The sequence below is a fragment of the Nannospalax galili genome, unplaced genomic scaffold (genome assembly GCF_000622305.1).
Source record: "Nannospalax galili isolate Female #2095 unplaced genomic scaffold, S.galili_v1.0 scaffold336, whole genome shotgun sequence".
NCBI lineage: Eukaryota > Metazoa > Chordata > Mammalia > Rodentia > Spalacidae > Nannospalax > Nannospalax galili.
In genome coordinates, this window is record NW_008343385.1 from 6,487,614 (window position 1) to 6,508,647 (window position 21,034).

The 21,034-nt window shown below is 41.1% G+C and overlaps 1 non-coding gene and 1 pseudogene across 1 annotated transcript; one reads left to right on the forward strand and one right to left on the reverse strand.

Moving 5' to 3' along the window:
* Positions 1 to 3,386: 3,386 nt before the first annotated feature.
* LOC103739219 lies at positions 3,387 to 4,272 on the reverse strand (annotated as a pseudogene).
* Positions 4,273 to 20,266: 15,994 nt separating this feature from the next.
* LOC115071445 lies at positions 20,267 to 20,396 on the forward strand. The gene has a single exon (XR_003850533.1). It is a non-coding gene; the product is annotated as a small nucleolar RNA SNORA3/SNORA45 family (small nucleolar RNA).
* The last annotated feature ends 638 nt before the right edge of the window (positions 20,397 to 21,034 follow it).

Below are 21,034 nucleotides of genomic sequence, written 5' to 3' on the forward strand. Positions count from 1 at the left end.
CACTGACTGCTTTTGCAGAGGTCCAGGCTTTGAATCCCAGCACCCACATGGAGGCTAATAAATAACCATTTGTTATTCCCGTTCCAGGAAATTCGATGCCTTCTGACCTCTGTAGGCGTTGCACAACACAGGTGCACTTACATACATGCAGGTAATATACTCATACATATAAAATAAAAATAATGAATAAAATATTTTTTAAAAATTAAAAATATAAAATAAATAAAAAAGTAAGCAAAAGAATATTCCGGTGATAATATTTACAGCATTGATGGCTACAGTAAAATAGATTTCTTAAAATTATTATAAATGGAGTTCTAAAAGTCATGTATCATCTTTTATATGTGGAGGAGGAATTAGTTGAAAAGGAAGTATTTCATCAGTTTTGGATAATGCGTTATGCAAGTCACAGTAGGAAGAGGCAGTGGCCTTTCTGTAGAGGCCTCACTCCCGCTCTCAGTGGCCTCAGGGAGGCTGAGGTCTTGGTCTTTGAGGTGACCAGTACATTGTGATGATGGGAGCCAGCCTTCTCATGGTCAGAGAAAAGAATTACCAACATAGGAGGGGAGAAGCAGTGATCTGGGAGTAATGGGTATATTTATCACCCAGACAGAGACCTCTGAGCTCCATTATCCTTGAAAAAGATGCACAGATCCTTGAAGAAACAGCTGATTTCAAGGCTGGGACTGGGAAAGTACAAAGTGTTCCTGTAGCATCTTATTGTGCAAGGACTTAAGAAAGCACTAATGAGCCAGGCCTGGTGGTGCACAACTTTAATCCCAGCACTTGGGAGGCAGAGACAGGCAGATTTCTGTGAGTTCAGGGCGACCCTGGTCTACACAGTGAGTTCCAGGACGACTGCAGCTACAGGGAGACCCTGTCTCAAAAAGACCCCCCCCAAAAAAAAAGAAAAAGAAAAAAGAAAGCACTAATGAATGATGAGAACATACTAGAAGGACGAGAGCCTGTTTGAAGGGCTTCTTTTAAATACGAGACTATCTGAATGTCAAGTCAAGTAATGATAGCAATAGATTATCAGCTCTTGGAATCTGTATTGTACGCACATGGTAAAGCTTACCTAAGGAATACATGTTATTTGGGCATCTGGACAGTCACAGTTCTATTTCTCCATTATATACAAAGTATTTTTTTTTTCAGTGCATGTTTTAGAGATGGGACCCCCTGACACAGCAAATAGAAATAAGACTGTTCACAAGAAGGGGGAGCGAGTGCTGAGCATGATGGAACACTACTATAATCCCATTACTTGGGAGGCTGAGGCAGGAGGATCTTGAGTTCAAGGACATCATAACCTGTCTCAAACAAACAATATCAAAGACTTGAACCTAAGTCCGATGAACCCTCTAGACCTAGTGACAATTTCTAAGAAACACCGAGGACAGAAGAACAAGTTGAACTATACAGTGAGTATGTAGTCAGAAAAATACGGATGGTGAAGAAGTCTGTCAACTAGACTGCATTTTATAGCAAATATATATGAGGGCAAAGAAGAATGAAGGAGAAAGTTGAAGACCACGAGAGACTTAAAAGACACAACAGTGTTTGGGGTCTTTTACCTTACATTAGGTATTTGTTGAGACTGTATGAAGTTGGTACTAGTAAAGATTTCAAAAATGTTCATTAGTGTTTTGACCAGGTTATGGTGGCAGGAGTGGTCATCTTATAATAATACAAAAACTCTGTACTTGATTTGTTAGGTTGCATATTTCTATTTCATTTTTAAATTAAAAGGTTTTAAGGGGAGAAAATGAGGATTGGATTTGATCAAAACATATGAATGTATGAAATTCCTAAACAAAAATTATGCAAAGAAAAACTTTCAAAAAAACTTCTAGTAGTTTGCCAGGTGTAGGGGCACATGTCTATAATCCAGTCATTTAGGAGGCTGAGGGAGGAGAATTGCGGCAAGTTCAAGGCCAGCTTGGTCCAAATAGTGAATTCCAGGCCAGTCAGGGTTATACAGTTAGACTTTATCTAAAAAATAAAAAATAAAGCCGGGCGTGGTGGCGCACGCCTTTAATCCCAGCACTTGGGAGAGGCAGAGGCAGTCAGATCTTTGTGAGTTTGAGGCCAGCTTGGTCTACATAGTGAGTTCCAGGACAGCTGGGGCTGCAGGGAGACCCTGTCTCAAAAGACTAAATAAATAATAAAAAAAAATAAATAAATAAATATTAAAAAAAAAACAGAGGGCTGGAGAAATGGCTTAGGAGTTAAGAGCACTAGCTGTTCTTACAGAGGACCTGGGTTCAACTCCCAGCACCCACACATCAGCTAACAACTCTCTGTAACTCCAGTTCCAGGGGATCTGATGCCCTATTTTTGTCCTCCTCAGGCATTGAATGACACAGGTGCACTGACACATATGCAGGCAATACACTCATATACATAAAATAAAAATAAAATTTTTTTTAAAAAAGAAAGGGGCTGGAAATATGGCTCAGTGGTTGAGAACACTGATTGTTCTTGCAGAAGACCTGAGTTCAAATCCCAGAACCCACATGGCAGCTAACAACTGTCCGTAACTCCAGTTCCAGGGGATCCAACAGCCTCTTCTGACCTCCACAGGCATTGCATGACATGGGTGCACTTACCTACATGCAGGCAATACACGCATGCACATAAATAAAAATAATGAATAATTTTTTTTAAAAAAGAGAGAAAGAGCAGCTGTAATTACTACCATGAGACGACTGGGTGTATTAGCTTTCTCTCATAGGAGTGATAGAAGGATCACCAGATCCTCACCTGAGATTACAGTCTTGTACTAATTAGTTTTTTGTTTGTTTTTTAAAGATTTTTTTTATTTTTATTTTTTTAGACTTAGTGTAATATTGTGCAATAACAGAATACAAACGCAAGCACTCCACACAGGCAGTATGATACAAATCAGGGGGCCAGGGAAGAGGACATGCAGAGGCCATAGGTGTAGACCAAGTCTTATAATAGACTGCTTAATGAATCCTTCTGTGCTGGAATAAACAATTGTCAGATCTGGAGACCCCATATTCCTGTCCCAGGGCCTTCTTGGAGCAAAACACACAGGACATTTTCTTGTCTTCACACAATGGTGGTCAGGTGTGTTGAGGACACCTCCACAATGTCCAGAGTCATCACAATGAACCCAGAGTTGTTTCTGTTGAAGTGTTCAGTAGCCTTACTGGCTCTTCTGAAGCTGCTTGTCCTTCTATGACTAGTAAACAAAGTCCAATAGTTTCTGGATGAGGTGGGCATCTTGGAGGGCACAGACAGGGTTCCCATCAGTCTTAGTCATGGCTGTGGTACCAACAGGCCACTCCACATGAACAGGTGACATCAGAAAAGTAACGCAAACCTCACAGACGTTCCTTTATCCTGGTACTCCAATCTCACTGGAGGCTCTTAATTAAGACCTTGTTCCTTTGAACACATCTGGGGCATAGCATGTTGTCCTCCAGGTTTGGGGGTGGAAATGTGCAGGCAGGAAGCAGGAAGAGGGCACTCACTCTCCCTTTCTTTTCAGGTACCCAGGCTTGTCCAGCATGGAACTGCAGCCGAACCCAACCCCTGGAGTCTGCAGGGAGACTTTTCCCATGGACCACACACCACATGTACCCTTGGGCCTCTGGTGGTGGTGGTGGCTGCGGCTCCTCTGCTTCCATCCTCCCAGCACTGGCTGCAATTCTGGCCCAAGAGGCCAACACTGCCTCAGGGGCAGAGGTGGTCACTACAGTGGTACTGACTTCTTCATAGAGAACAGGGGTCTCATTAAGGGCAGGCAAATGCGCAGGTGTAAGGATCACTTCAGAGGGAGAAGTCCCGTCGGAACACAGCATTTCCACCTTTTCTGTCTTCAGTTTGGGTTGTCTTCACCCTGGCCTCTTGTGATGTGTCAGGAATATTATCCATATAGGGCTTTTGGTCTGGGTAAGCATATTTCCAAAGTCGTTTGTATGCATCTAATTTCTGGCCTCTGGTGCTCAGCTTTAACTTCTGGCACCAACCCCGCACAACATCCCGGTGAATCTCGTTGACTGGAGGCAGGATGACAGGCAAGGGAGGAACTATTACTTTCTTACGAGGAGGTTTTGGAGTGTCAGTGTCTTGTGCTTTCTTTTTTGAATTAGTATCTTTGTTATCATTCACTGACTTTTTTCGTTTTGTCTCCTTTGCTGGGGCCTTTGCCAAAGATGTGCTTGGCTGACTAAACATTTGGCATTCACCTTCCTTTGATTTTTCTGTGCAGTTCCACTCCTTGCCCCTTGGATTCTCCATGCTTAGCCAGATTTATTTTATTTTTAATTGTGTGTCTATGTACAAGTATGTACAGTGCCTGCAGACACCCATGAAAGCAGAAAGAGCATCAGATCCCTTAGAGATGGAGTTATAGGCAGTTGTAAGCCACCCAATGTGAGAGCTGGAAACTGAACTAGGGCCCTCCGAAAGAGCAGTGTGAATTCCTAACCACTGAACCATCTCTCCAGCCCTTACATTAGTTTTAACTGTCAACTTGACAGAACCTAGAAGCATCTGGGAAGATAGTCTTAATGAGGAATTAGTACATCAGGTTGGCCTGTGGGCATGTCTGTGGGGGGTTGTCTTGATTATTAATTGATGTAGGAAGATGCAGTCTGCTGTGTGCAATGCCACTCCCTAGACGGAGGGGAGGGATGGGGGGTGTCTCAACATCTCAACAGTATAAGAGCAGAGAAGGCTAGAAGAGAGCAGCCAAGCAGTAAGCAAGTAGGCGTCCTACATTTATTCCTCTCCGCTGGTGGCTGGATGTGATAGAACTAACTGTTGGAGTTCCTGCCTTGATGTCCCCTCAGTGATGGATTGTAATCAGAATTTATGAGCCAAATAAACCCTAAATAGAATAGTCACTAACTCCCTCCTGCCCCTTCCCCAGCTGCATGTGGTCTCCAGCGCCAGAGACTTTAAGAGGTGAAAGGTTAACAAGGGAGGCTCCATCTACGAAACTTTTTGAGAGTGTACTACCTATGCTAGGGTGGGACTTTCTGGTGATGCAGCTATGTCACCCATGCCCCTGCAATAAACCCTCACCCATATTCCTATAAAGAAACTCATTAACTCATTAGTTCACCAAGTTGAACTTTATGGAATCATTTCTTTAGTTTGCCACTGGTGCCCAATCAGGGCTAAATAGGTGTTCATTTGCCCTCAGGAAAAGTCATGCAGCAATATTATGAAACATTTAAAAAGTCACTATGAGGGCTAGGGGTATAGCTCAGTGGTAGACCATTTGCCTAGCATGCAGGAGGCCCTGGGTTCAAACTCCAGCACCACACACAAAGGCACGAATGGAAGTATACTTGTGCTATTTCCCAAATTTATTTGAACATATTTTTCTTCTTTTCTAACAACACAAGTGTACCAACAGGAGGCACGCCTATGTTAGCAGCAAAGAAAATCTATTGCCTTTATCATTTTATAACATCTGCATAATGAGACCAGGAGCTTTGTTCAAATCATCACTCTGTAGCTAGTGCCTAAAACAGTGTGTGACAAATAATAAATTAATGAATTGACTTCATTTTCAACATGGAAAGAGAATACAATTAAAAACCTTTTGCAAAAATCAGAATGAATTTGTAAATCTTACAGAAAACCAGAGCAATGTCCTCATTAACAAGTTGCATTCTATAAAATAATCGCCATTCTGTCATCTCCAGGCTAGTTTGGGGCCTAATGTGTATCTTTCACTGAATTTCCAGCAATGAAACCACAGGGATGTTTATTTAAAGCAACCTAAAATACACAAGTGCTAAAATTCTATTACTTAATGAATAATGTATCAATTAACTACTCCTAGAAAATTGCCTAAATGTTCGCTTTGCTGTCTAAAAATTTTCTTTTGCACCTTACAGATCTGGGGAAGCAGTAAAACATCAGCGTTAATTAAGATCACAGGTTTGGGAGTTAGGCAGTAACACCCCATTCTACTTATTTCCTTCTATTCTTTGGGAGGAAATTTTAATTCCACAACATACTGTGACATCATGCTAAAAAAGGAACCAGAGATGGGAGGTTCAATGAGCACCCGAGCCAGACACTGCCTAGCAACTGCACCTCCACAGGCTTCCACTCTTCTATTGATTTTAGTTTGGCATTTTGACAGAAAAAATAATCTCATGAGTCCAGCCTTGAGCTAAAATTAGAGTACTACATTTCATTTCCAGGGCTACCTCTGATAAGCACTGCGGCCATGGGAAAACTATTTAACCTACAGTGCATTCATTTCTTTGTCTATAATAATGACAAAATCCTGATCCTCAGGGAAGCAGATATAATGAGAAAAAATAGTATAACATTCTTTGACTCAACATATTAAGGAAGAAGCAAGGTGTTCTAGAAAGTACAGTGGGCTAAAAGGAATTTTGGATTCTATTTCCAGTATATCTCTAGGAGTCTGGATAACTTTAGATACATAGTAACCTCTGTCGCATAGACTCTAGATGATCTCTAGAATCTGTTCTGGGTTAATGTTCCATCACCACAATGACATACTTGAGATGTTTAACTTAGAAACATAAAATATTTGTTTTGACTCACAGTTTTGGAGGTTCTAGTCCCTGATCAACTGGGCCTATTATTTTGAGACTCTGATGAAGCAGCCCACCATGACTAGAGTATGCAGTAAAGCCAAACCTCTCACCTCCTGATAGGAAAGTGAAAGAGTGGATGGGCTTATCCTAAAATCTCCTTCATGGGCATGCCCCCAATGACCACAAGGCCACACTTCCTCCTAAGGCTCTACTACTTCCCACAGCATCACCTTGGAGACCAACCCCTACAGTACCTGGACTTTGAGGTGACATTTACCCAACCCACAGAAACTTTAGACTCTAAAAAGTATAATATTTTAATCATTCTGAGTATTTTTCAAGTTCAAAATCTTTCTGTAAATGTGTTTCTTCTCTGATCTCATGTTAAGGTCTCTGAGGAAACCAATAACCACTAATCCCTCTTCAAATTCGGATACAAATGATAAAATACAGAAGAAAGTAAAAACCACAAGAAACTGGGAAGAGGCAACATGTCATCTTTATGATCAACAAAGACTGTGATGGATAGTTTACAGCTGTGGCCAGGTGGACTTCTCCAAATTGAGCTCCATAGTTAGAAGACAACTCTTCTCATCCAGGCTCAGACACCTCTAGACTAAACCAATCCTCTTCACATGGAGTCAAGTGTAAGCAAAATGGATGGAATAGAAGAGTAGAGGAAAAGGAGGATCAATATGGTGGAATGAGGCATGTCCTGGGCAGCTGGCCTCAGGGCTCAGGGCAGGTCAGGGACTGAGTGTATGTGCTGGACCATGTGAGGAACCTCATCACACAGGACGAATATTTTCCTGACCTTAGGTGCTTTTATACTGATCTCAAAATTCTGAACTCAGGATTTGGCAAGTAAGATAGAAAATAACTGTGGAGCCAAGATGGTGGTGCATCCACAGTGCTGGAGCAACAGTGGCAGCAGCTGTTCTTGGGCTGTGAGGAGAGTTTCATGGCCCTCAGACCCAGTCCTGTGATTCCCAAGGGCCTGGCCCAGGGCACAGTGAAGGTAGAGAGTTTTAAGTCAGAAATGACCCCCGTGTTTCAATCAGAGGTCTTTGCATGTAACTCCAGTAACATCGTTTGTTTCCCTGGACCATGGAGAAAGATGTGAAAACAGCAGACACCAAAAAAGCCAACCGAATACGTGACCATGAGAAAGAAAACACTTGGTCATTCTGTCTCCTTGAGCAAATGGAAAAGTGGTTTTCTCCAATATTGAAGTCTCTCTAGCAGGAAATTCAAGCCAGCAAGTAACTATTGCCTGTTGCTGCACAGAAGCCAAAATACTGTTTGTTTGTTTGTTTGTTTGTTTGTTTGTTTGTTTGTTTGTTTGAGTAGGCTTAGCCAGCCTGGAACTTGCTATGTAGACCAGGCTGGCCTCAATCTCTCAGAAATCCCCCTGCCTCTGCCTCCTGAGTGCTGGGATTAAAGACATGCACCACCATGCGACTAAAACACAAGTATAATTATGTGGACAGAGCAATGGAGACAGCAAAATAGTAGGAACCACAGTAATTGAAATTATGACCTCTACCATGAGCCGGGATCAGTGGTTGTCTCCAGTGAACCTGAAGCTGTGGTCCTCTCTCATAAAAATTGTGCTGCAGTCCCTTCCCATGAGCCTGGAGCTACGCTCCCCAACCATGAGTCACAGTTCCACATTCCTCTGGTGGGCTGATGGTGATGCAGATTGGATAACGGAGGACTTCCTTATGTTGGGCAGCAGTTTCAGCCTTCTCTGAGTGGCTGCGCTCCCTACAACTCCCTCCACAGAGGTCCCAGGTTGTGCATGGCAGTGGCTTTTCTTCTGTGTTGGGCTTATGCTGGGGACGGGAGATTTCTGTCATTTGCAGTCTTGGGAGGACTGATTCTCATGAATGGACTTCACACCTCCCTTGATGGCCAGCTATGGTCTTGACTCTACATGTGGTCCTGACCACCCAGACCTTGACGTTGGACCTTTCCCATTCCCAGGCACCAAGAGGTTTTCCACCATTTTTCTATTACTCTTCTACAACCCCAGTGTGCCTTCACCTGTGCCCTACAGAAAATGTAAATCATGCTGGGCATGGTGGGGCACACCTTTAATCCTAGCACTAGAGAGGTAGAGGTAGGTAGATCCCTGTGAGATCGAGGCCAGTCTGGCCTCATAGTGAGTTCCAGACCAGCTGGGGCTACCAGAAACCCTCTTAAAAAATAAAAAAAATTAAAAATAAAAAAATAAACCAAGAAAATGTAAACCATTTAGTTGAACTTCTAGAGATAAAAATCACCATCTGGGAAGTTAAAATTTTTTTTTAATTTAAAAAGAATAGTAAAAATTGGGCTCCCTGAAGAACATGCAGTTCCCAGAAAAAGATATGGTTATGTCGTACACACCCATTTTCACCTATCAAATTGTTTGGGTGCAGTGAGGGAATGGATAGAACCAAAAAATGTTAAACAAATAGACACGTCTCCTCTACTTCCAATGTCCCCCAGTTTTTATTATCTTTATCCACTGATTTTAAAAATTGGGTCCATTGGGCTAGCAAGATGGCTCATCCGGTAAAGACACTTGATACCAAGCCTGACAACCTGAGTTCAATCCCCAGTACTGACTCTCGAACTATGTCCTCTGACTGCCACACGTATATGCACACACATGACAAATAAATTAATTAATTAATGCAATTTCTAAAAATTGGACCCATAGTTAAGAAGAGAGACATATCTTCCCTCAACAGGGACAGGATCAGCACTATTAGTCTACCTTCCAGGAGGTTGCTTTTCCAACCTCAATAGACTAAAACTTATTGAACACTCATTCCAAAAGTGAGTGTTGCTGATTTGATATTTGACAAAGTCTGTCATCCCCTAATCCTCAATCAGATGTCTTCCCTAGGTTCTTGAATAATTAGATATACCTTTTCTGCCACTGCATCCATAATAGTCAGATTTCAACCACAGAAATAGAACAAATTTGTTGTGTTATAAGGAATTGGCTTATGCAGTTGTGTAGTTAAGCAGCCGCAAGCCCACAGAACAGGCTACAGATAAGACACAAGCTTGTGTGTGCTGGATCCCCGTGGGAATGGGCCAAAGTTTGTCCACAGGCATCAGGAAGGAAGATCCAAGAGCAGAGAGCAATTATAAACTCAGCTCTGCCTTCGAGTCTCTGAGCTCAGGGAAGACTTAAGCCACTTCTTAATGATAGCCTTATTGAGATATAATTAACATACAGTAATTATAATTTATCAGCTTAAGGTATTAATTCAACTGATTATAGTATATTGTCATTTCTCAATATCCACAGGGCATTGGTTCTAGGACCTTCCATAGAAAACAAAACCCATAGATGGAAACCAGGTGTGGTGGTGCATGCCTTTAATCTCATCACTCGGGAGACAGAGGCAGGCAGATCTCTATGAGTTCAAGGCCAGCTTGGTCTACATAGTGAGTTCCAGGCCAGCTGGGGCTACAGGGAGACCCTGTCTCAAAAAGACCAAAAACAAAACAAAACAAAACATAAAGCAAAGTCCATAGATGGTAAAATTCCTTGTATATAATGGCATAGTATTTATGTATAACCTATACCCAGCCTCCCATACACCTTGCATCTCCTCTGGATTACTTACAATACTTAATAAAATATAAATAGTACATAAATTGTTGTTATACCATATTGTTTAGAAAATAATGGCAAGGAAGTGAAAGTCTATATACATTTAGTTTAGAAGCAATTAAAAAAATATATTTCAGGCCAGGCATGGTGGCAGATGCCTGTAGTCCCAGCACTTGGGAGGCAGAGGCAGGTGGATCTCTGTGAGTTCAAGGCCAGCCTGGTCTACATAATGAGTTCCAGGACAGCTGGGGCTACACGGAGACCCTGTCTCAAAAAGACCAAAACAAACCAAAAAAAAAAGTAACACATGCTTTAGCACAAAAAAAAAAAAAGAAGAAACCCACAAAGAAAGAATTTTAAGCCTGGTGTGATGGCGCACGCCTGTAGTCCCAGCAATTGGAGGCAGAGGCAGGTGGATCTCTGTGAGTTCAAGGCCAGCCTGGTATATATAGTGAGTTCCAGGACAGCTGGGGCCACAGGGAGACCCTACTTCAAAAGGACCAATATATATATATATTTCAGGTGTCAGATGTGGTGGCACATGCCTTTAATCTCAGCACTCAGGTGGATCTCTGTGAGATCAAGGCCAGCCTGGTCTGCATAGCCAGTTCCCAGCCAGCTAAAGCTACAGGGAGATCCTGTCTCAAGATATACAGATTTTATATATATATATATTTCAAGAGAGAGGTTCCTAGATGAGGAGGAACAATGAAGGGTAGTGAATGGGGCAAATACAAGCAAGGTACAATTATATATGTACATTTGAATGTCTGAGAGATGGCTCAGTGGGTGTGGCCAAAGTTGAGGCCCTGAGTTCAGTCCTCAGGACCAACATGGTGGAAGGAGAGAACCAACTCCTGAAAGATTTTCTCTGACCTCTAAACCCACGCCATGATATTTGCTCACCCCCCTACACATACACACAATAAATAAAGTAAAAAGTGTTTCAGTATCATAATAAAACCCTTTTTTTTGTCTTTTTGAGACAGGGTCTCTCTGTAGCCCCAACTGTCCTAGAACTCACTATGTAGACCAGGCTGGCCTTGAACTCACAGAGATCCACCTGCCTCTCCTCCCAAGTGCTGGGACTAAAGGCGTATGCCACCATGCCCAGCTAAAACCCATTATTTTTATATGCTAACCAAAAAAACTAATAAAATCTAATAAAAGAAATGTTTTCGGGGGGCTGAAGGTACAGTTTAGTGGTACGGCACATGTTTAGAAAACACAAGGTCCAGAGACTGGTCCCTAGCACCATCTGTAATCAGTTGAATCTGAGGATGTAGATAGAAGGGACTGGCTTCTTCAAGCTGTGCCATCATTACCACAGTCAATTTTAGAAGATTTTCATCCTATGCATAATTCCCCCATTCCCTACCAACACCCGCCAAACTCCATACGCCCAGCCCCAGGCAAACACTTTCTGTCTCTATAGATTTTCTGGTTCTGGGTGACTCATATAAATGCAATCAAAGAATAAGCAGCCTTTTTTAATGCACATTAGCGTATTGTCTGCATGTACATAGGTGCACACATGTCATGCAATGCCCTCGGATGTCAGAAGAGGGCATCAAATACCCTGGAACTGGAGTTACGGAAGGCTGTTAGCCTCTATGTGGGTGCTGGGAATCCAACCTGGGTCCTCTGCAAAAGCATTCAGTGCTCTTAACTGCTGAGCCATCTCTCCAGCCCCAGAATAAGTAGACTTTTAAGTGTCTGACTTCTTCCATTTAATTGACACAATGTTTTCAAGATCCTCCATTTTGTGGCATTTATCAGTACTCATTATTTTTGTCAAATAATATATCATTGTGTAAATATGCCATATTAAAATTTTTTAATTTGTTTTGTTTCTGAGATAGTCTCACTATGCAGGCCTGTCTGATCTAACTCATTATGTAGATCATCAGGCTGGCCTCAAACTCACAGAGACCCGCCTGCCTCTGCCTCCCAAGTGCTGACATTAAAATTGTGTACCACCATGCTGGGCCATATTTAAAATTTTATCCATTCAATATTTGATAGATATTTGGGCTGTTAGCACTCAGGACACTGTGACTAATGCTGCAATGAACTTCTGTATAGATGTATTTTCATCTCTCTTAGTCATACATTAGAAGTGAAATTGCCTGGCATATGGTCATTCTGTTTTTAATATTTTGATGGTCCAGATGTAGTGGCTCACGCCTGTAATCCCAGTACTTGGGAGAATGAGACAAAAAATTGCCACAAGCTATCAGTCAGTCTGTGCTGTGCTGAGAGACATTGTCTGAAAGAATAATAATTTATTTAACATAAGTACCAAACTGTCTTTCAAAGCAGCAAAGCTATTTCATTCTCACCAACAATGAATAAGGATTCTAGTTTTGTCACATCGTCATCAACATTTGTTACTGTGTCTTCTGAATCCTTATAATTCTTGCACTCTGGAAGCTGAGATAGGAGAATATCAAATTTGAGACCAGTCTAGCTACATAATGATACCCCATCTCAAAAAAAGTAAAAACGGGGTGGGGGGGCGATGCTGGAGAGATGGCCCGGTGGTTAAGAGCACTTGCTGTTCTTGTAGAAGCAGTGTTCCCAGCACCCACAGTCAGTGACTTCTAACTGCCTGCAATTCTAGCTCCAAGGGATCCAATGTCCTCCTCTGGCCTCCATGAGCACCTGCCCTCACATGTACGTACCCACACACAGAAATACACACATACGAAATTGAAAATAAATCTTTAAACAGTAAAAAGTTGAGTGATTATGAATGCAACACCTTATTTCTGGCATTTCAACACACTGCACTGACGCAAGTCTATCCAAAGGTAGTAACACACTATCTTGATTATTACAGCTTTGTGATACTAGAAATCAGGACGTCTGAGTTCTCCAGATTTGCTCATTTCCAAGTTTATTGTGACTATTACTGGTCCTTTTCATTTGTACATACATTTTAGAACCAGCATTGTCATTTCTATAATGGAAAGGAAATTTTGAGGGGATTGTGCTGTATATAGAACAATTTGGGAAGTGTTGCCATCTTAATATTAAGTTTTTTGGTAATTTACAGGCATGTTTTTCTATTTATTTATAGTCTTTAGAAATGTCAACCATGTTTTACAATTTGTATAAGTTTTAAAAGTTTTTTGATAAATGTATCCGCATTTTGTTCTTTTCCATACTTTTTCATTTGTTTGTTTTTGTTTTTTTGAGACAGGGTCTCCTGTGGCCCCAACTGGCCTGGAACTTGCTCACTATGTAGACCAGACTGGCCTCCATCTCACAGAGATCCCCCTGCCTCTGCCTCCTGAGAGTTGGGATTAAAGGTATGTGTCACCATGCCCAGTATTTGGGGGTTTTGTTGGTTTTTTTGTTTGTTTTGTTTTGTTTATTCTTTCTATCCTTTTATAAGTAGAATTATTTTCTTAATTTCACCTTTAAATTTCTTATGGCAAATGTATAGAAATACAATTATTTATACACTGACCTTGTATTATGCAATCTTGTGAAACTCCTTTATTAGTTCCATTAATTTTTAGTGGATTCCTTGGGGCATTTGTTTTTGCTTTTTGCAATGCTATGGGTTGAAACAAGGTATCATGCATGCTAGTCACTGAGCTATACTCCAGCCCTAGGGGTAAAATCACGTTAATTTCAAACAGAGATAGTTTTACTTTTTTCTTCCCAATTCAAATGCCCTTTTATTTAAATTTCTTGCCCAATTTTCCTGGAAAGAATGTTTAAAAAGATGTTGGTTAAAATTAATGAGAGTGAGCCAGGCATGGTGGCCCAAGCTGTAGCCCCAGCTACTTGGGAGGCTGAATGGGAGGATCAAAAGAGCAGAGGAATTTTTCACCAGTCTGGGCAACAGCAAAACTTCTATTTCAAAAGAAGGAGAGGGCTGGTATTCTTTCCTGATTTTAGGCAGAAAACATTTTTATCATTAAGTATGATCTATCTGTTGGTTTTTCATGTGTGCTTTTTAGGGTAAGATTATCATCCATTCCTGGTTATTTGACTACTTTTATTAAGAAGAAGTTTGTCAAACATATTTATTGAGATGTTCGTACATTTATCTTTTTTATTTTTAAATTTATTATTATGTGTATGAGTACATGATGTATGTGTAGGTACACATACCATGGCACTTGTGTGGAATTCAGAGGACAACTTTCTGGAGTCAGTTTTCCTTTTCCACTTTTATGTGGGTTCCAGAGATCTAACTCAGGTTTCCAGGAAAATAGCATGGAGGCTCCTAAAAAACTAGACACAGAACCCCCGTGTAATCCAGCAATCCCACCAATGGATGCATATCTGTAGGAGTTTAAATCAATGTCAGAGACATCTATACTCTTAAGTTTATTGCATGAATGAATATTCACAATAGCTAAGATAGGGAAGCTATGCCTATGGATGGGTGAATGAATAGGAAAGGTGGCATATATACACAGTAGGATATTGTATGGACATAAAAAATGAAATTTTTTCCAGGGCTGGAGAGATGGCACAGCAGTTAAGAGCACTGGCTGCTCTTCCAGAGGACTTTGATTCCCAGAACCCACATGGCTGCTAACAACTTTCTGTACTTCCAGTTCCAGGGAATCTGATGTCCTCTTCTGACCTCCTCTGGCATTGCACCTACCTGCACGCAGGCTTAACACTGATACACACCAAACAGCAATAATAAGAATTCACCATGTAAGCCAGGCTGGCCTTAATCTCACAAAGATCCACCTACCTCTGCCTCCTAGGTGCTGGGATTGAAGACATGTGTCACCACAACCAGCTCTGTGTTTGGTTTTTGATACAGGGATTTCACTAGTCACCCAAACTTCCCTCTAACTTGTGATTTTCCTATCTCAGCTTCTCAAGTTCTGGGATTACAGGCATGTGCTAGGGTGAGGGTTTAAGGGTTGTTTTCATTTTATTTTTAGCACTAAACTGAAGAGAATAAAATAGAGAAGAGAGGGAAGAGAAACCCGGAGATTAGCACCGGCCCTTATACTTTCGTCAGTGACAGTGGCATTCTGCCTGTGTCCTATCCATGTGGATATTTGGCCACAGAGATAAAACTATTGCAACTGAGTACTGAATTTTAATTTCATTTTAGTTCATTTATGTTGGATTCAGTCACTTGTAGCTACAATATTGAACAGTGTAGCTATAGATTAGACTAAAAAGACAGAATAGCCATTGTGTAGTAGAAAATTCCAAGTCAAACAAAAGAATTATTCTTTTTAATTATAAGGCAATCAGGAAAATTAACACTGAATGAACGTTTGTTAGATCTTGAAAGTATGACAATAGGTTTATAATGAGCTTTCTAAAACACACTTTTCAAAGTACATACTAAAGTACTTAACAGGGTAAGTGATAGGTTATCTGGAGATTGTTTTATAATAGTCTTTCAGGGAAGAAGGGAAACTGGGTGATATATGAATGTGACATCACCAGTCGTAACTGGATAACTGTTGATGCTCTGTGATTGATACATGGAGACTCAATCTACTTTTCTTTCAAACAAAAAAAATATGGTTGAAATTTTTGGCAACTGAAAGTTTCTGTTTTGTTTTACAGTGCAGGGGATCAAACCCACAGCCTTACACCTGTTAGGCAAGGACTCTATTGCCCCAGATTGAAAGAGTACTTTTATTTTGTTTTTTGAGATGGGATTTCCTTTATAGCTCAGGCTGACTTCCATCTCTCCTTTCTGTTTCAGCCTCCAGAGTGATAGGGTTTTAGACTTGTACCAACATGCCCATCCCTGAATGTTTTTTAGAAGATATTTCTGTCCTGCTTTTCCTATGAGCTACGTCATCATCCCTGTGCTCTGAAGTAACTAGGTGAGTGTTTACAGAGAAAGATCTGAGGTACAAAGAGATCAAGTTATATACCTGAGATCACTCAGCTAGTTAGAGGCCAGGCTCAAATCCAGGTGCTCTGTCTCCAAACCTCATGTTCTTCTGGCACCTCATGCTTTGTATGACAAGATGTAAAGTTATCATCAGTAACTTATTAGAGAAGAAGGTGAGAAGAACCAGGGAAAATGGATCAATCACCATTGCGCTCATTCAGAATGATGAATTTGTAACATGGGCTTCTCTAATCAAAAAGAGATTAATACCAGCCACCAGCCGCTGAGTTTAAGCGTAAGCGTGTTGCTAACCAGGATTGATTTATACATTCCAGATGTGAACAATAGGATCTATTAACTTTTCTCTATACATGATAGAAGACAATAAAAGCAAATTAAGACACAAAATTGGCTGCAATTGCTTTTCTCAGGATTCAAAGATTATATTATGCACCTTTCCCTTCAAAATATAGTATCTGCTGAGAAAAATAATTTATCAGAATATCTGAAACAAGGATGAATAATCAACTCGGGCTTGGAACTCATTAATACATCCATCTTTAAATTACTTTTGTCTTTGATTGCTTATGGCTTCCTAAAAGACTATGTGCCAAGGCCTATGATTTCCTATTGGTGTTTACATTTCATACATAAAAGATGTCACAGCAGGGGAGCAGCTCATCTAATGTTTTAGCAAATATTTTTACTCTTTGAGAACTATAATACAGAGAAGTCTCTTTTTAAGCTAAAAAATTAGCCACCTGCTATCAAGTAGGAAAGAAAAGAAAGCAATCTTAATATACAAGTTATAACTCATTTTATACCTAGGTCTTTGGACTTGGTCCTCACTACTTGTATGTGGTATCCTTTGATAGTAGTCAAGCCGTTGAGTAGCTACATGTAGATTCACAGCCTCTGAAAAGAGGCTCTGTGTGAGAATATAATAAACAGGTAAAAAACACAAGCCAGGTGTGGTGGCACATGTCTTTAGTTCCAGTATTTGGAAGGCAGAGGCAGGCGGATCTCTGTGAGTTCAAGGACAGCCTTGTTTACATAGAGAGTTCCAGGCCATCTGGGGCTACAGGTAGACCCTGTCTCAAAAAGACCAAAATAAATAAATAAATACTCAAACAATAGGCTTATAAAGATAGGCATTAGCAGTATGGGGCAAAAGGGGTTGTGGGGTAACCTTCAATTAAACCTAAATGTCCTGTAGAATTTTATTTTTTTATTTTTAATATTTTTTATTACTTTTTTATGTGTATGTCTGCCTGCATGTATGTATATAAGTGCACTATGTGTATGCAATGCCCACTGAGGCCAGAAGAGGGTATCAGATTTCCTGGAACTGGAGCTGGGGCAGTTGTTAGCCACCATGTTGGTGCTGGGAATTGAACCGAGGTCCTCTGGACGAACGTAAGGGTTCTTAACCACTAAGTCATCTCTCCAGCCCCAGAATTTTATTTCTAGGCTGAGATAGTAAGGGCCTTGAAGAACTTTAGTTTTCTGTGGTATTCTGTTTGTTTTCTTGCCCAAAACAAACACCTGCTTCACAAGCAGCTGCACTATCTCCAACCTCTCCACTTCTGAAAGCAAGTCATTTCCTGTGGCAGCTCTGAGTTTGACCCTTTCACCGGAGAGCTGAAGTCAGAGGAAGGTAGGAGTCAGAGAGATGGTAACAGCAGGCACAGATTGATGGAAAAGAAATATCCAGGAATTAAATTATCAAAAAGTAATACAGACATGAAGAATGTTGCAACACAAACTAACCGAGAGTGCCTTGGAGCTTAATGAGAGAATAGGGTTATGAATACTTTACCATAAGAGTCAAGCAAGACCTGTATACTAGGGATGCCTGGGTTTGTTTGACTGATTTTGTTTTCTTTTGCTTTGTATATTTATTTGAGACAGGTTCTTGCATGGTAGCTGTAGCTGACCTGATATTGGCTGTGTGGAGCAGCTTCATGAATACCTTTCCATGTCTTGAGTGGACTTACTGGTTTTCTGTACATCCTTATTAACATTGAAAACCAAGCCTGGCTTGGTAGCACATACCTGTATTCCTAACACTCAGAAAGCAGAGGATTGCTACAAGTTGGAAGCCAGGCTGGTTTGTACAGCAAGTTCCAGACCAGTGCTGACCTGGAGCATCATGAAACCCTGCCTCAACAAACAAAATAAAACAAGACAAAAATACCAAACACTGTGAAGCTATAGGAAACACAGTGACCATCCCTTTGCAGGACTTAAGCTTTTCTGAGGTGTATAACCTCTCCTCAAAGGAAGCTTCCACATAGAAGTGGGGGAATACCCGTCCGGAGGTAAAAATTCATTTAGGTATATATAATGATGAAAGAATATAATCCCTAACTGGGTGTGATGGCACATGCACTCAGGAGGCAGAGACCGGTGGATTTCTGTGAGTTCAAGGCCAGCCTAGTCTCCATAGCTGGGGCTACAGGGAGACCCTGTCTCAAAAAGACCAAAAAAAAGAATGTACTCTCACAGCCAGAGACGGTGTTGTGAGCTACTGTTGGGCCTCATATTGCTATGGGATACGTTTTACAAAAGACAATTGAATACATACAATGAAAAAACATCCCTGTTTCTGAAGAAGTGAACACATCATTAGTTCATGCCAGAAGTCACTACCGACTCACCATACCTGCTGCATTCCTTGCTCACTTCATAATGTATTGCCTATTTATACAGAACAGCTCAGCAGCTATCACATCTGGTTACCCTACAGGTTTGAAGTTCTGGTTTATTTTTAGCTGGGATGGCATAACACTGTGTACACTGCTTACAATGCAAAAACTTTTAGCTTGAACTATGGCACAGCTAGGATTTTTCCTGAAACCTCAGGACTGACCAGATAAGGAAGAGAAAGTCAACACTCTTTCAAAAGGAAGAGGAGGAAGATGGGAGGAAAGAAACATCAGTCCTGGGACCTACAAGGTTAACTGTGTGCACTGGAGCAGTTAGGAAGGCTGCATGAGATAACTTAGTTCTGTGCAATGAGCAGAAACTTCCATTGAAAAATAGCTGGCGGTTACAGTCAGTGTTTAGCAGTTTCCCAAACATGCTTTTAATTTCACTTTATTTTTTCCCAAACATGAATTTAATTTGACTTTATTTTTGGCCTCTCTTAACACTTGGCAGGCAAAGTTGTATAATCAAAATTGAATCCTGCTGCAAGATGACCAGATTTCTGGACCATTAGCTCTATTCTCTAACTTCACCATTGTGAATAAAAGGAACAACAAAACAAGATATATTTGCAAGAAATAATTACTTATTGTTAAAACTCAATATGCCCAAATACCCAAATACTAAACATCTAAGCATCAGTTGATAGAGTGCTTGACTAGCATGCACAGAGCCCTGCGTTTGAACCCCAGCACCACATAAACTGGGTGTGGTGGTACACATCTGGAATCCCAGCACTAGGGAAGCAGAGGGAGGCTGGCGGATAAGAAGGGCATCCTCAGTTACACAATGAGTTTGAGGTCAGCCTAGATTATTTGATATACTGTCACAAATAAACCCAGGCTAGGGCTATAGCTCGACAGTAGAATACTTGCCTATCTTTCCTGCGGCCCTGGGTTCAATCCCTAGTAGTGCCATTGGGGGCGGGGGGGGAAACCGTTGACTTGAGGTGACCTTGGCAATATTTTATGTACAGGGACTGTAGTTCAGTAGTAGAGAGCTTGCCTAGCTTACATGAAGCCCTGGGTTCAAATCCCAGGACTGCCAGAAAGCAAAGCAAAACAAAATCTCTCTGGGCATTGCCACACACACACAATACAGCATGCATAGACTAGGTGCCATGAAGCAATAGTGTGATAAACCACAGTCCTACAGAAATCATACAGCTCCTGAAGAAAAACATCAGACACAGAAAAGATGAGCCAACAAGAACTTTCACAGCTGGTTGAGTAGAAACTGTACTCCATAACCATTTAATTTTATACTGGGGATTATTCCTAGTGCCTCCTGCTTGCTAAGCAAGTGTGCTATCACTGAGCTGCATCCCCAGTCTGCCAGAGCCATTTGGAAGAGCAGTTTGGTAGTATCCAGCAAAGGTGTGAATGCCTTACAACCAAGCGGTTTCAGTTTGAGACATAACCTAGAGAAATTCTCAGACATGTACATGAGGACGCATACTTATTGCAGCATTGTTCTAGAGGGAAAAGGGAAGGGACCTAAATGCTTATTAATTTTAGAATATAAAAATCAATACATATCGAGGCTAGGGTCATGCCTGGGTATTGGCTATCGCCTTAGTGTGCTAGAGTCTTCAAAGAATAACTGCTGACCTTATTCACTGGCTATGGGCCTCGTGGCACAGTCAGTCACCAGGTTAGTGACATGTGGGGAAAAAATCAATGCCTAAAAGGGACTACCAGCAAGTTGTGGTGGCCATGCCTTTAGTCTAAGCACTCTGGAGGCAAAAACAGGCAGATCTCTGTGAGTGTGAGGCCAGCTTGGGTTACCTCGTGAGTTCCAAACCAGCCTGGTCTACAAAAAAAGATCCCGTCTCAAGCAAATAAACAAATAACACTGGGTGTGGTGGCACATGACTTTAATCCCAGCACTCCCAAGGCAGAAGCAGGTGGATCTCTCTGAGATCGAAGCCAGCCTTTTTGTCTACAGACTGAGTTCCTGGCCAGCTGGGGTTACCGGAAAACCCTGTCCCAAAAAAAAAAAAAAAAAAAAAAAAAAAAAGGCAAACAAGGAAGGGCAGGCGTGTATATACTATTCAGGGGCTAAAATAATGCTTATTTTTTAAAAAATTTTATTTTATATGTATGAGAGTATGCCTGCATGTGTGTAAATGCCATCTTTCCATCCCTAAAATGAGTATTCTATTACCATGCATCAACATGGTTTAAATTCTGAGGTTATGTTGAGCAACAATAGTAAACTGTAGAATCATAGGCACACTATGATACAATTTATGTAAACTTTAAAAATGTATCATAAAACTAGGCATGGTGGCACACACCTTTA